Below are 17,500 nucleotides of genomic sequence, written 5' to 3'. Positions count from 1 at the left end.
GTCTTGGACATGACCTTCCCCTTCCGTCTGTTTATGGTCTTTATTTTAGTCTAGACCCAAAGAGTTTCTTAGCTCGTCAAGCCATCGTCGTCTCTTCCTTCCCCTTCTTCTTTTGCACTCTCTAGGGGCCCATTCTATTACTCTTGTCCATCTATTATATGTCATTCTCATTATATGTCCTGCCATTGTCGTTTCTTTTTCTACACGCTCGAATATCTTCTACGGTACTTTAGTTTGCTCTCGTATCCATATCGCCTCTTTCTCCGCCTCTTTTAAGTGTTAATTTCATCACTATTCTTTCCATAGCTCTGAGTTGTAACTAGATTAATCTAAGGCTTAAGTAAGGCTCAAAGTTTCTGATGCACAAGTTAATACTGGTAGGATCATCTGATTAAATACTTATCTTTTCAGGACAAGTCTGAGACCTTAGTCTTGAAGTGGATTAAAAATGGCTGTATTTGCAATATATTATATATAATATATATAATATTATATATATTATATATATACAGTATATATATATATATATATATCTATATATATAATAGATATATACTGTATATATATATATATATATATACATATACAGTATATATATATAAATATATATACTGTATATATATAATATATATACATATATATATAATATATATATATACACACTCACGAGTCAAACTGCAAAATTAAAAATAGAAAAAAGAATTGCTTAACAGTGATACAAAACCTTCAGCACCTCCATTTGCATCAGGCGCCACTCTAAATAATTAAAAACAATCCGTATTAAAAAAAAAAAAAAAAAAAAAAAAAAAAAAAAAAAAAAAACCATGGGGAAAAACTGCTGCTATCAGAAATACTTTAAAACTTCACAAAAGAATCCCTAGCTAATACTGCCTCTCTATTGGAACCAGCTGATCGTTACAGAACGGTTTTTCTATATTTTGAACCCGAGCTCACTCAAGTTATTAGACAATGGTTTTATGGACTTGAACGACTGCATTGAGAACTTACACGGAATAAATGACTTGATTAGAAAGTTAGGGAATTATTACCGCAGTGCAAGTTATATTTTGCCCTGTAAATGGTTATAAACTTTACACAAATCTAATCATAGAAAAAACTATACACAGAAAATATAAAGGAAAATTATGCTTATTCCACTCATCTCTCTATTCATGGAATGGAAATTTTATTATCAGAATTTCTAGTAAAGATTTCTCCCAACTAAATTTAAAATTAATTTATAAATAAATGTAATAAGAAATTACAAAATTTACAGTAGCTATGTTTACGAAAGAATACTAAAAAAGAACATTGCTTAAGAGAAAAAAAAATTAATATTTTGAATATACCAGGACTGCTTCAAGCTATCTTTCTCAATGTTATCAGTACACTAAGGGGTCGGTTTCCTGATGCGCCCTCTCCAATGCCTTCTGTCAAAAGGTACCCTCTTCCACCAAACCTTTTCTCTTCATAGGTAGTAGGTTGGCCAGGCCACCATCCGCCCGTTGAGATACTACCGCTATTGAGTTATAGGGTCCTTTGACTGGCCACACCAGATTACATTGAATCCCTCTCCCTGGTTACGGTTCTTTCCCTTTGCCTACACAGGACACCGAATAGCCTGGCCTATTCTTTACAGATTCTCCTCTGTCCTCATACTCCTGACAACACCGAGATTACCAAACCATTCTTCTTCACCCAACGGGTTAACTACTGCACTATAATTGTTTAGTGGCTACTTTTCTCTTGGTAAGGGTAGAAGAGAGACTTTAGCTATGGTAAGCAGCTCTTCTAGGAGAAGGTCACTCCAAAATCAAACCATTGGCATAGCCTCTGTAGCATGGTCTTCCACTGTCTTGGGTTAGAGTTCTCTTGCTTAAGGTTACACTTGGGCCCCACTATGTTATTTCCCTTCCCCTTATGTTAATATCTTTATAGTTTATTTAGAAAATATTCATTATAATGTTGTTGCTCTTAAAATATTTTATTTTCCCTTGTTTCCTTCCCTCATTGGGCTATCTTCCCTGTTGGGGCTCCTGGGCTTATACCATCCTGCTTTTCCAACAAGGGTTGTAGCTTAGCAGTTAATAATAATAATAATAATAATAATAATAATAACAATAATAATAATAATATAATAATAATAATAATAATAATAATAATAATAATATCATCCTTCACCTTATCTCACCATCTAATTATCTGCTTTAAGCTATAAGTACTAAAACATATACAACAAATTCCTGTACAGAGATTTGTCATAAAAAAGCGAACTTCCTATTTACAGTATCAAAGCCTACACCAAATTTTCACAAAAACTTACAAAGTCCCCCCCAGCCATCAGCAGTCCACACAGCTTTTCTGAACAAGTCCCTTAAGGGGACATTCCCCCCATCCACGCTATCTGGACCGTGCCCCCATCCAGCGCCTATCCTCCCCTTCTGCAAATATCCCACCAAAGCGTGGCACCAGTAGCAAAGTCAATCTCAGATCGGTGACAGTTGGCCCCCAGCCAGAGAGAGAGAGAGAGAGAGAGAGAGAGAGAGAGAGAGAGAGAGTAACATTTATAGAAGGGTTGGGACTAAGATGGAAGGGAGGGCCGTTGGAAATTGAAGTTGGCAGGGAGATGGGGGAAAGGAAGAGGGAAGATTGGAGATGGAAAAACGACAGACGAAATGAAAATGGCAAGGCCAATAAAATTGAGCTAAGACCATAGAAAGCAAAGGGAGAGATGATATAGATGAGAAGAGGGAAGAGTGGGGGCAGAGGGAGCAAGAACACAAAAGGGTAGATGACAAAGGGGAGGAGGAAGGGTGAAAATGGGGAAGAGACCCACGGGAGAAGACCCCTACGCAGGAAATTGGATCTTCGACACCATTACCAAAGAGGGCGAGTATGAGTGGTGGGAGGGGAGGGCAGAGAGGTGTGGGCAGACTATAATGTTACAAGCAAAGCGTCAAGGGATATATCACCGGATCGGGGCAGATTTGTCTCTCATTTCATATGGCTAACGCTCGTAGATTTTGTCTGATCAAGTTCAGCTTGTTTGCTTATCTTTTACACCTAAAACGAACCTACTGACTACTCACTCCCTCTCAGTCAGCTCCATAACAACATAACAAGCAAGAGAATCTCTCCCACGATCCATATCTTTAGCCCAAGATCGCTGCTGGAAAAGTTCACGTGGAAGGAAGCTGTTGAAATAATCACATAAGGTAAAAGAGAATGACACCAGGGCCAATCTCATTTTAACAGATGTATTAAATATTGGGAGGTTGTGTGTGTAATATATATATATATATATATATATATATACATATACATACATATAAATATATATACATGTACATACATATAAATATATATACATACATACATACATACAAATATATATACATACATTACATACATACATACAAATATATATACATACATACATACATACATACAAATATATATACATACATACATACATACATACAAATATATATACATACATACATACATACAAATATATATACATACATACATACATACAAATATATTACATACATACATACATACAAATATATATACATACATACATACATACAAATATATATACATACATACATATATATATATATATATATATACTGCAAATAAAACCATTTCTAATCCACTTCAAGACTAAGGTCTTTTATTATGTCCTTAGTCATGTCTAGGGTTTTGCCAATTTTCATCTTCACCATGGCCACAGCAAACCATCCTACTGTAGTATGGGGTGTCCCTGACTAGTACAGCTTTATCGTTACCCAAACCCATTCACCACGTCCGAATAGGATACATTATATATATATATAAATATATATATATATATATACACACACACACACATATATATATATATATATATACACACACATATATATATATATATATGTATGTATAGATATATATATATATACATATATATATATATGTATGTATAGATATATATATATATATAAATGTATATATATATATGTATATATATATATATAGTGTGTGTATATATATATATATATATATACACACACACACACACACACATATATATATATATATAAATATATACACATATACATATATATATACATATACATATATATATATATATATATACATTTTATATATATATAATTATATATATAATGTATAAAACTAACCCTGGAGACAAAGATGAAATAGAATTGGGTTTATAATCTATAAGAAACTTGACCCTAGGGAAACTTAAGCCTCGAAGCACAAAGAAAAACTTTAGCAATAAAAGAAAGGGAGGGAAAAATTAGAGCAAAGTTTAGAAATAGGTTACAGATAAAACAGACCCCACACGAGGACACTAAATACAAGGAATTTTGGGGAAAATGGAATTGAAAAATGAACACAGCAAATGAAGGTCCCTGGAAAATAATGGAATAAGTGAGGGGGTGAGAAAAAAATAGGTTTCAGAAATATTTAGGTTTGTAAAATATTTGGATGAATGACCTAATGATAGCAACAAAAGGTCTGGAAAAATAATCAATGTCACAATAGAGGGGCAAACAAAGGGTCTGGAAAAGGGAATGAATGACCTAATGAGAGGAGACCACCAAAAAGGGCCAGAAAAGGGAATGAATGACAATGATATGAGACCACCAAAAAGGGCCAGAAAAGGGAATGAATGACAATGATATGAGACCACCAAAGAGGACCAGAAAAGGGAATGACTGACCTAATAATATGAAACCATCAAAAGGGACCAGAAAAGGGAATGAATGACAATATGAGACCACCAAAGAGGACCAGAAAGGGGAAAGAATTACCTAATAATATGAAACCATCAAAAAGATCCAGAAAAGTGAATGAATGACAATGATATGAGACCATCAAAAAACACCAGAAAAGGGAATGGCTGACCTAATGATACGAGACCACAAAAGGGAATGAATGACCTGAGATAAGACAAATAAAGAGGACTGGAAAGGGAATGAATGACCTAATGAGAGGAGACAACCAAAGAGAACTGGAAAGGGAATGAATGACCTAATAAGAGGAGACAACCAAAGAGAACTGAAAAGGGAATGAATGACCTAATGAGAGGAGACAACCAAAGAGAACTGAAAAGGGAATGAATGACCTAATGAGAGGAGACAACCAAAGAGAACTGAAAAGGGAATGAATGACCTAATGATGAGACCACAAAAAAGGACTGGAAAAGAGAATATATGACAATGATATGAGATCACTAAAATGGACTAAAAGGGAATGAATGACCTGATGATATGGAACCAATAAAGATAACTGAAAAAGGGAAAGAATGACGTAATGAGATGAAACCACCAAAGAGGACCAGAAAGGGAATGCAGGACCTAATGAGAGGAGACCACCAAAGAGGACTGGAAAAGGAATTAATGCCCTAATGAAACCACCAAAGAGAACTGGAAAAGGAATGAATGACTTAATGATACGAGACCCCTCAAAAAGGACTGGATAAGGGAATGAATGAATGACCTGATGAGATGAAAGCACAAAAGAGGAATGGAAAAGGGAATGAATGACCTAACGAGAGAGCGGCAAAGGTTCAGAAAAGGGAATGAATGACCTGACGAGATGAAAGCACCAAAGAGGAATGGAAAAGGGAATGAATGACCTCATGAGAGAGCAGCAAAGGTTCAGAAAAGGGAACGAATGACCTGACGAGATGAAAGCACCAAAGAGGAATGGAAAAGGGAATGAATGACCTCACGAGAGAGCAACCAAGGTTCAGAAAAGGGAATGAATGACCTGACGAGATGAAAGCCCCAAAGAGGACTGGAAAAGGGAATGAATGACCTCACGAGAGAGCGGCAGAGGTTCAGAAAAGGGAATGAATGACCCGACGAGATGAAAGCCCCAAAGAGGACTGGAAAAGGGAATGAATGACCTAACGAGAGAGCGGCAGAGGTTCAGAAAAGGGAATGAATGACCCGACGAGATGAAAGCCCCAAAGAGGACTGGAAAAGGGAATGAATGACCTAACGAGAGAGCGGCAGAGGTTCAGAAAAGGGAATGAATGACCCGACGAGATGAAAGCCCCAAAGAGGACTGGAAAAGGGAATGAATGACCTCACGAGAGAGCAGCAAAGGTTCAGAAAAGGGAACGAATGACCCGACGAGATGAAAGCACCAAAGATTAATGACCTAACGAGACACCAACAAAGGTTCAAAAAATGAATGAATGACCTGATGAGATGAAAGCACCAAAAGAGGACTGGAAAAGGGAATGAATGACATAACGAGACACCAATCAAGGTTCAGAAAAGGGAATGAATGACCTGATGAGATGAAAGCACTAAAGAGGACTGGAAAAGGGAATGAAAGACCTAACGAGAGAGCAGCAAAGGTTTAGGAAAGGGAATGAATGACCTGACGAGATGAAAGCCCCAAAAAGGACTGGAAAAGGGAATGAATGACCTAACGAGAGACCAACAAAGGTTCAGAAAAGGGAATGAATGCCCTAATGAGTTGTGAGCCCCATAGAAGACTGGAAAAGGGAATGAAGGATCTATCAGAGCGACAATCTGAAAAAAAAAAAAAAAAAAAATGACCTAACGAGAGGACTACCACAGGATCTGTAAAAGGGAAAGAATAACATAGTGCAACAATAGATCTGTAAGAAAAAAAAAAAAAACTATTTCCTAATGCGAGAGCACCAAAGAGGTCTGGAAAATAGGAATGACCCAATAAAAGAGCAACGAAGATTCTGGAACAAAATGGATATCATGGCTCTTGAGAAAGCAATTTGGAAGTGAAAAGGTTTGGAGAATCGAATAAACGACGAAAGAATAGAAAAAGCCAATAACTAGAATGGGCATCAACATGTGTACAAACGTGTGTTCAAGAAGCAACATGAGGAAACGTCGGTTGAGGTTCACGATAACATGATCCCAAGAGGGGGTATTACAATCACTGGTAGGATCAGGTTTAATTCACAAGACAGAACACTGGCACAATGCCAATGCTGATCAAGCAAAGATTAATGTCAATATTATCACCCACAAGGGGCAGTTCACATACGGACTTCAATGGCGTACCTAGAGCAGTTACTGTCAATATCATCTCTCCTATACAATTAAGAGTGACTTGTCTGGATATAATATGGTTTTATACATGTAGGCATATATATATATATATATATACACACACATTATAATATATATACATATATATACATTATAATATATATACATATATATACATTATAATATATATACATATATATATATATATATATATATACACACATTATAATATATATACATATATATACATTATAATATATATACATATATATACATTATAATATATATACATATATATACATTATATATATATATATATATATATATTTCTTTCATGTCCCGCTAAGCGGCATTAACAAGCGTATGACTGTCTCTCCACAAGTCTATGGTAGAGGGAGAGTAGTCATACCCTGGTGAGTGGGTATACCCCGAAAGGAAGGGTTGAATCTGTGCGCACGCGCGTGCGTGTAAGCATATCTAAATAATTAGTCGTCATTTTGGAAGGGTACCGTATACTATAGTCCATTTCTTTTAGCGATGCACATTTGCACCGACTCGTGGCGGTGCCCTTTTAGCTCGGAAAAATTTCCGGATCGCTGATTGGTTGAACAAGATAATTCTAACCAATCAGCGATCAGGAAACTTTTCCGAGCTAAAAGGGCACCGCTGCGAGCCGGTGCAAATGTGCATCGCTAAAAGAAATGGACTATAGGTAAGCATAATGTGGTACCTTGAAACACCAATTTCCACCATACATTACCTTGGTACATCCTAGTCACTGGTATACAGTACCTCACAACGCATTTCAACTGTACCCAACAGCACTTATCCCTACGCAGTAGCGGCTCTCCAATGGCACAGCAACCGACCACTTCAAATTCAGTGTATAGTCTCACGCCATACGTGCTATGCAATCGATATACACAAGGCAGCATTTACAATTTAAATGTTGAGGACCGACAAGACCTTCCTGATGTAACTTAGGGGGGTTATCCATGCCCCACTTACACTAACTCTGTAGTATTTGTCCACTATTTTAGCATCATAACAATGAGATTGATTGATTGATTTAAAAGTTTTCAGGCATCCTGACATCTAAGGTCATTGACGCCATCATAACAATGAGAAGATTCAACTACCTAAGGTAGTTGAATCGGTGGAACTTCAAAGCTCTTATTACGAATGTTTTAATGTTGAACAGGGTGATATAGCTCTTTTTTTAAGGTATATTCATTAAACATAATTTTCAATGTTACTGTTCTTAAAATGCTTTATGTTAATTGTTGATGACTTCGCTAGCAATTTAATTTACTGCTTTTCTAACTAGGGTTGTAATAATAATAATAATAATAATAATAATAATAATAATAATATTGAAACAAGTTTTATTTATTATTATCATCATTATTGTTATTAATATTATCATTATTACAGGTAATAGGTATGCCAGGACACCAGCCACCCAATGAGATACTACCGCTAGTGTTATTGGGTCCTTTGACAGGCCAGGCAGTAGGTATTACATTGGATATCTCTGGTTCCGGCTCATTTTTCCTTTACTACACATACACCGAATAGTCTGGCATATTCTTTCCACATTCTTCTCAGTCTTCATACACCAGACAACCCCGAGATTACCAAACAATTCTTCTTCACTCAAGGGGTTAACTACTGCACTGTAATTGCTCAGTGGCTACTTTTCTTTACGTATGGGTAGAATAGACTAAGTTATGATAAGCATCTCTTCTAAGCAAGTCTTTTAAAAATCAAACCAATATTTTCTCGTCTTGGGAAGTGCTATAGTCTCTATACCACGGCCTTCCACTGTCTTGGATTAGAGTTCTCTTACTTGAGGGTACACTCGGGCATTCAATTCTTTCTCATTTCTCTTCCTAGTGTTGTATGGAGTTTTCAATAGTTTATATATGCAAGATCTAATTTTAATGTTGTTACTGTTCTTAAAAATATTTCATTTTGATTATAAATTACTTCTGTTGTAATTTATTTATTTCCCTTCTTAACTTTCCTTACTAAGCTATTTTTCACTATTGAGGCCCTTGGGGTTATAGCATCTAGCTTTTCCAACCATGTTTATAGCTTGTCTTATAATAATAATAATAATAATAATAATAATAATAATAATAATAATAATAATAATAATAGGTAAGCAGCAACAATAATTAGAAAAGCAGGAAGCTATACATCCAAGGGCTCCAAAAGGGAAAAATAGCCCAGCACTTTTGTAAGTATAGTTGAACATACGTAACTAACTTTCAACTACAAATTTGAATTTCTATTTTAAGTAGATACAGGTAATTACTTAATATAAACAATAAACGTTAATGCAACTCTGAAAACCCTGTTAAATAAAGCAAGCCGGCAAAAAACAATCCTATATATAAACAATTTCTACTACAGCGTTTAAATTTTTCGCAAACCAAATGCCGCTATGCGGTGTTTTCTATTTAAAGATGAACAACCAATCCTATCTTGAGAGGATTTCCTGCTGCCACGAGTATCTCTATGTTATGAAAGTCCGAGCAAAAGCCATGATCGAAAGACAGAGGTATCCCAAATATGGTTTTAAGTGGGGTATTGGGTGGTGGCTTATTGAAAACGTTCCTGCCTCGCGATCTGCTGGACAGGAGATCGAGTCGCACTCAAACTCGATAGTTTCTTGTAGTGTCTATAGCCACATCATCATTGCGAGTTAATTGATGCTGGGGGGGGGAGGGGGGCGGGCTGTAACTCTACCCGATGACTCATTAAGAGCCAGCCCTTCCTGGTCCTACCTTGGGTGGAGAGGAGGCTTGGGCGCTCATCATATGGACATATGTTAGGTCTCTAGGGCAATGCCCTCTCTCTCGCCTCTGCCATTTATGAGCGGCTTTTTAAACCTTCGAATGCACAGAAGATCGATCGGAAGTCAAATTCAAGTAAAAATGGCTTGGACCTCAAGAAAAATTTGAGGTGGTCAAAGTTAATGAAAGAAAAAAAAATCCATTTACGAAGCAGTTTTACATTTTATTACTTATTTTTCGTTTTACGTTATTTTATTTTTCTTCTAATAGTTTTTTTTTTTTCACTACATGCATGTCCATTTTAAATGGAATTTGCATACAAGAGAATTATGACTTTTACAGACATGTGAAAAGCTTGCCACTCTCAATTATGTTTTTTCTCGTGCAGTGACAAAGGAAGCGCTTTAGAACTTTCTTCATTAACATACAATGATCAAAGATTTCAATATGAAATTTTATAAAGTTGTCTAAGCTATTCAAGGATAACAACATCCATAATAACGTATGATAACAGACTACTATCGCTCAATTGTGCTATATAAAAGTGCAAGAGAGAGAGAGAGAGAGAGAGAGAGAGAGAGGAGAGAGAGAGAGAGAGAGAGAGAGAGAGAGAGGGAGAGAGGAGAGAGAGAGAGAGCAGCCCTGACTGACTACAATTACAGGATGAACTCAGTCCTTGATAGCAATCTCCTTGCAATCTCATCAAGTTTCCTGCAGTTGACAAGACCAAGTGTCACTTCAGTAGAGAGATGCTTAGCTACCACTGCCATCTAAGATTGGTCTTGTAGGTTCTAAAATCCCCCATCTACAAACAAAAAATTACAAAACACAAGAGTAAGTGGTAAAAATAAACACACAGACCAGGTCAGTGAAACCATTTCTAGCTGGCACAAAATCTAGCAGGCATTAACAAATCAACAGAATGACCAACAAATAAAAACACAATGACCAAGTCGGGTAAAACCCTTTTTAACAGGCGCATGATCTAGCACACAATTACAAATCAACATAATGACCAGGTTGGTGAAGCCCTTTTTAGCTGGCACATAATCTAGCACGCATTAACAAGTCAACAGAATGACCAACAAATAAACACACAGACCAGGTCAGTGAAACCCCTTTTTAGCTGGCACATAATCTAGCACGCGTTAACAAGTCAACAGAATGACCAACAAATAAACACACAGATCAGGTCAGTGAAACCCTTTTTAGCTGGCACATAATCTAGCAGGCGTTAACAAATCAACAGAATGACCAACAAATAAACACACAGACCAGGTCAGTGAAACCCTTTTTAGCTGGCACATAATCTAGCAGGCGTTAACAAGTCAACAGAATGACCAACAAATAAACACACAGACCAGGTCAGTGAAACCCTTTTTAGCTGGCACATAATCTAGCACGCGTTAACAAGTCAACAGAATGACCAACAAATAAACACACAGACCAGGTCAGTGAAACCCTTTTTAGCTGGCACATAATCTAGCAGGCGTTAACAAGTCAACAGAATGACCAACAAATAAACACACAGACCAGGTCAGTGAAACCCTTTTTAGCTGGCACATAATCTAGCAGGCGTTAACAAGTCAACAGAATGACCAACAAATAAACACACAGACCAGGTCAGTGAAACCCTTTTTAGCTGGCACATAATCTAGCAGGCGTTAACAAGTCAACAGAATGACCAACAAATAAACACACAGACCAGGTCAGTGAAACCCTTTTTAGCTGGCACATAATCTAGCAGGCGTTAACAAGTCAACAGAATGACCAACAAATAAACACACAGACCAGGTCAGTGAAACCCTTTTTAGCTGGCACATAATCTAGCAGGCGTTAACAAGTCAACAGAATGACCAACAAATAAACACACAGACCAGGTCAGTGTGAAACCCTTTTTAGCTGGCACATAATCTAGCAGGCGTTAACAAGTCAACAGAATGACCAACAAATAAACACACAGACCAGGTCAGTGAAACCCTTTTTAGCTGGCACATAATCTAGCAGGCGTTAACAAGTCAACAGAATGACCAACAAATAAACACACAGACCAGGTCAGTGAAACCCTTTTTAGCTGGCACATAATCTAGCAGGCGTTAACAAATCAACAGAATGACCAACAAATAAACACACAGACCAGGTCAGTGAAACCCTTTTTAGCTGGCACATAATCTAGCAAACAATAGCAAATCAACACAAGGAAAAAAGGCGGTAAAACCCTTCTTAACTGGCGTATGATCTAGTACACAATTACAAATCAACACAACACCAACAAATAAACAAAATGACCAGGTCGGTAAAACCATCTTTAACTGGTACATGATCTAGCAAGCATCAGCAAATCAACACAATAACCAACAAATAAACACAATGACCAGGTCGGTGAAAACCATTTTAACTGGCACCTGATCTACCACCCAGTAACAAATCAACACAATGATTAACAAATAAACACAATAACCAGGTCGGTGAAACCCTTTTTAACTGGCACAGGATCTAGCACGCATTAACAAATCAACACAATGACCAACAAATAAACATAATGACCAAGTCGGTAAAACCCTTTTTAACTGGTGCATGATCTAGCACACAATTACAAATCAACACAATAGTACACAATTGCAAATCAACAAAATGTACAAGTCGGTGACACCCTTTATAACTGGCGCACGATCTAGCACGCAATTAAAAATATTCAAAAAGGCCAAGTAAGTGACAACCATTTTAACTGATGCATGATCTACCACGCAATTAAAAATCGAAACAACACAATGACCAAGTCAGTGAAACCCAGTTTAAACTGCCGCAAAATCTAGCACAAAATTAAAAACTAACAAAATGACCAAGTCGGTGATACCCTTTTTTAACTGGCGCATAATGTAGCATAAAATTACATAATCAACACAGTTACCGAGTCAGTGATACCCTTTTTAACTGGAGCATCATCTAGCACGCAATTACAAATCAATAAAATAAACAAAGTAGTGAAATCCTTTTCAACTGGTGTATAATCTAGCATACAATTACAAATCAATAAAATAAACAAAGTAGTGAAATCCTTTTCAACTGGTGTATAATCTAGCATACAATTACAAATCAACACAATTACTAAGTCGATGACACCCTTTTTAACTGTTGCATGATCGAGCAAACAATTACAAGTCAAATTAGCTTAGAACAAACAGATGACACCCTTTTGGACTGGTGCATGATCCTGCACTCCTTTATAATTCAACACAATGAACAAGTCTGTGACAACCTCTTTAATTGGTCCATGGCCTAGCAAACAATTACAAATCAACAAAATTACCAAGTCGGTGGGTGACACCCTTGTCAACTGGAGCATGATCTAGCACGCAATTACAAATCAACAAAATTACCAAGTCGGTGACACCCTTTATGACTGGAGCATGATGTAGCACAATTAAAAAACAAACCAGCTCACTGACCAAGTGGGTAGACATCCTTTTAAACTGGTACATGATAATGAACGAAATTACAAATTAAATCAACACGAGCCAGTTGGTTACACACTTTAACCGGAGCATGATCTCGCACACAATTACAAATCAACACAATTGCCAAGTAGGTGACACTTTCTATTAGGCATATCATCTACCACACAATTACAAATCAAATCAACATACTGACAAAACAGGTGACACCCTTTTTTACTGGAACATGATCTAGCACTCAATTACAATCAAACACAATGAACAAGTCGGTGACAAAATTTTTAACTGGCGCACGATCTACCACACAATTACATATCAACGAAATTACCAAGTCAGTGACGCTATTTAACTGTGGCATGATATATATCAAAATTACAAATAAAATCAACACACTGACCAAATCGGGTCCCACCATTTTTAGCTAGCGCAGGATCTATCACATAATTACAAATCAAATCAACACAATGGCCAAGTCTGTGACACCTTATATATCTGGAGCATGAACTAGCAGAAAATTACAAATCAAATTAACACAGAGAAAGTCTGTGACACACTTTAACTGGGGCATGATCCAGCACACAATTATAAATCAACAAAATGACCAAGTCGATGTAAACCTTTTTAAACTGGGGCATGATCCAGCACACAATTATAAATCAACAAAATGACCAAGTCGATGTAAACCTTTTTAACTGGGGCATGATCCAGCACACAATTACAAATTTAATTAACACAATCACCAATTCGGTGACACCATTTATAACAGGTGCATGATCCAGCACACAATTACAAACTGAATCAACACAATGACCAAGTCGGTGACACCCATCTCATCTGGTATGATCTAGAATGCAATTACAAATTGAATCAACATAATGACCAAGCCGGTGACACCCCATTTCAACTAGTGCATGACCCACCACGTAATTACAAATTGAATCAACGCAATGACCAAGTCAGCGACACCCATTTCAACTGGTACATGACCCATCACGCAATTACAAATTGAATCGACGCAATGACCAAGTCAGTGACACCCATTTCAACTACTACATGACACACCCCCGCAATTACAAATTGAAATCAACAGAGTCACCAAGTCAGTGACACCCATTTCAACAGGTACATCATCTAGCAAGCATTTACAAATTGAATCAACACAATGAACAAGTCGGCGACACCTATTTCAATTGGTACATGATCTAGCACATAATTACAAGTTGAATCAACACAAATACCAAGTCAGTGACATCTTTTGAACTGCCGCATAATCTTGCATCCAATTACAAATCTAATCAAAACAATGAAAAGTCGGTGATACCCTTTTTAACAGGCGCATGATTTAGCGCACAATTACAAATTATCAAAATGACCAAGTAGGTGATACCCTTTCTAACATGCGCATGATCTAGCCCGTAGTTACAAATCGAATCAACACAATGACCAAGTTGGTGCAACCCAATTCAACTGCCCGTATGATCTAGAACAATTACAAATCATATAAACAAAATGACCAAGGCAGTGACACCATTTCTAACAGGTCCCGATCTAGCACACAATTACAAATCGGATCAACACAATGATCAAGTCGGTGACAGCCATTTCAACTGGTACATGATCTAGCACGCATTTACAAATTGAATCAACACAATGAACAAGTCGGCGACACTAATTTCAACTAAACATGATCTAGCATGCAATTACAAATTGAATCAACACAATGAACAAGTCAGTGACACCCATTTCAACTGGTACATGATCTAGCACGCAATTACAAATCTAATCAACACTATGAAAAGTTGGTGACACCCTTTTTAACATACCCATGATTCAGCACACAATTACCAAGTCAGTAATACCCTTTTTAACAGGAGCATGATCTAGCACAAAATTACAAATTAACAAAATGATTAAGTTGTGATACCATTTCTAACAGGCGCATGATCTAGCCCGTAGTTACAAATCGAATCAACACAATGACCAAGTTGGTGCCACCCATTTCAACTGGTGTATGATCTAGAACAATTACAAATCATATAAACAAAACGACAAAGTCAGCGACACCATTTCTAACAGGTGCACGATCTAGCACACAAGTACAAATTGAATCAACAACTAACAAGTCGGCAACACCCACTTCAACTGGTACATGATCTAGCATGCATTTACAAATTGAATCAACAACTAACAAGTCGGTGACACCCATTTCAACAGGTACATAATCTAGCATGCAATTACAAATTGAATTGACACAATGACCAAGTCGGTGACAGCCATTTCAACTGATACATGATCTAACACACAATTACAAGTTCAATCAACACAATGACCAAGTTGGTGACACCCATTTCAACTCGTACATGATCTAGCACGCAATTGCAAATGAAATCAACACAATGACTAAGTCGGTGACACCCATCTCATCTCGTATGATCTAGAATGCAATTGCAAATGAAATCAACACAATGACTAAGTCGGTGACACCCATCTCATCTCGTATGATCTAGAATGCAATTACAAATTAAATCAACATAATGACCAAGTCAGTGACACCCATTTCAACTGGTACATGATCTAGAACGCAATTAAAAATTGAATCAACATAATGACCAAGTCGGTGACACCCATTTCAACTGGTACATGATCTAGCATGCAATTGAAAATTGAATCAACACAATGACCAAACTGGTACATGATCTAGCACGTAATTACAAATTGAATCAACACAATGACCAAGTCAGTGACACCTATTTCAACTGGTACATGATCTAACACACAATTAAAAGTTCAATCAACACAATGACCAATTCAGTGACAACTATTACATGATCTAGCCCGATATTGCAAATCGAATCAACACAATGACCAAGACTGTGACAATCTCTTCAACTTACGCATGATCTAGCACACAATTACAAATCAAAACAACGACCAAGTAGGGAATGCCATTTTTAAAGCGTTACACACATTATTATCATTATTATTATTATTATTGTTGTTATTATTGTTATTATTGTTATCATTATTATCATCATTATTAAGCCTTAACCCTAGTTGTAAAAGCAGGATGCTATAAGCCCAAGGGTTTCAATAGGGAAAAATAGCCCAGTGAGGAAAGAAAATTAACTATATAAAAAGTATTGAACAATAACAAAATTATGAGAATAACATTAAATCAGATCTTTCACATATATAACATAAAAAGAGACGTGTGTCAGCCTGTTCAACATATAAACATACGTCGCAGTTTCAAACTTTAGAAGTTCTCCAGATTCAATAACCCAATTAGGAAGCTCATTTCACAACTTGGTAAAACTTGGAATAAAACTTCTTGAATACTGTGTATTATTGATCCTCATGATGAAGGCATGAAAACATGACTATTAGAATTATCTGTATACCTAGTGTTATGAACAGGATGGTACTATCCGGTAAGATCGGAATAGAGAGAATGGTCAAAATTATCAAATCTGATCTATTACTCTTCCAAAAGATGATAGGCCTTCTGCTTCTCCAATAAGCACGTATACAATCATCATTAAACAGGTTTTGTCTTTCACTCGGTACCTTAGCACACAAGAGAACTGATACGCCTATCAAATACGTTAACTAAATTTTCATTGAAAGGAACAACAGGCTCAACACTATTCTACAATTGTGACCAATTCAAGCGCAAAAGATCACTTAAATTGTTAGACATCCTCACACACTATCCTTCATGTTTACCCAACGGTAATCCGCCAGGACACGAGAACACCCATGTCAAAGACCTTTTCGACACTAATATAGCGCTGGTCATAATTCACAAACCATACAAGAATTTTAATGACTTTGTTTAAAGAAACTCACACTTTCATTTTCAATAAAAAAAATACTTGCAATGTAGTGCTTATAATGATTGGAAAATCAGATTAATAAAAAAAATCTTGTTGCAATTTATCTTCTTAAATTAATTTTCCAAATTTTCCTTACTTATCCACAATGGGAGACTTTCCCTGTTATGGTTGCAACTTGGCTAGTAATAAGTTACTGACAATTAAGAACAAATAAGAGGGTAACATTTATGTAAATTCCCCGAAGGTGAACAATAATACGACCTTCGGATAACGGTCTTTGGTAACTCTGATGTTGCAACAGTGACAAAAATAACCGAGCCATAACAGCATGTATTATGCAGAGGACG

At 36.6% G+C, this 17,500-nt stretch overlaps 1 protein-coding gene across 1 annotated transcript in view; it reads right to left on the bottom strand.

The window, feature by feature from the left end:
- Positions 1 to 17,500, bottom strand: part of LOC137653409 (ubiquitin-like protein 3) — a 318,975-nt gene that overhangs the window by 191,995 nt on the left and 109,480 nt on the right. The gene's annotated exons all lie outside the window — the stretch shown is intronic.

This window comes from Palaemon carinicauda, chromosome 14 (genome assembly GCF_036898095.1).
Source record: "Palaemon carinicauda isolate YSFRI2023 chromosome 14, ASM3689809v2, whole genome shotgun sequence".
NCBI classification, from domain to species: domain Eukaryota; kingdom Metazoa; phylum Arthropoda; class Malacostraca; order Decapoda; family Palaemonidae; genus Palaemon; species Palaemon carinicauda.
The sequence above is the reverse complement of the archived record's forward strand: the minus strand, read 5'-3'. Positions and strand labels throughout refer to the sequence as shown.